Below are 658 nucleotides of genomic sequence, written 5' to 3' on the forward strand. Positions count from 1 at the left end.
AAAAAAAAAAAAAAAAAAAAAAAGCTTTGTAAGTTTTTATTTTTGATTTTTCCTCTACCTTGTAATTTGCATATGCTATTTAATTCTTCCAGTACACAAACATTCTCTGCTTGGCATTAATCCACAAGGCCGGGATCATCTAGAGTGTGCTCCCTCATGTGTTTTGGGGCAGGCTTGGATGGTTTCTAAAGTGTATGCAGAAGGCTAGAAGAGAGAAATCTTCATCCCCTCCTTGTAGTCCTTTGACTTCTCTGATCATCACATCTATAAAAAATCATTTCCTCTAAAATTTAGCTTGGAATTAACCAACACTTTTTTCCATGACAATACCTCTTACACCATGTTTCTCCTGTCTTTTTTTTGTTGTTGCATTTTAGGTTTTGGGGTACATGTGAAGAACATGCAAGATAGTTGCATAGGTACACACATGGCAGTGTGATTTGCTGCCTTCCTCCCCATCACCTATACCTGGCATTTCTCCCCTTGCTATCTCTCCCCAACTCCCCACCCCCCACCGTCCCTCCCCTTTTTGCCCCCAACAGACCCCAGTGTGTAGTGCTCCCCTCCCTGTGTCCATGTGTTCTCATTGTTCAACACCTGCCTATGAGTGAGAACATGCAGTGTTTGATTTTCTGCTCTTGTGTCAGTTTGCTGAGAA

This window comes from Cebus imitator, unplaced genomic scaffold, assembly GCF_001604975.1.
Source record: "Cebus imitator isolate Cc_AM_T3 unplaced genomic scaffold, Cebus_imitator-1.0 Scaffold272, whole genome shotgun sequence".
NCBI classification, from domain to species: Eukaryota; Metazoa; Chordata; class Mammalia; order Primates; family Cebidae; genus Cebus; species Cebus imitator.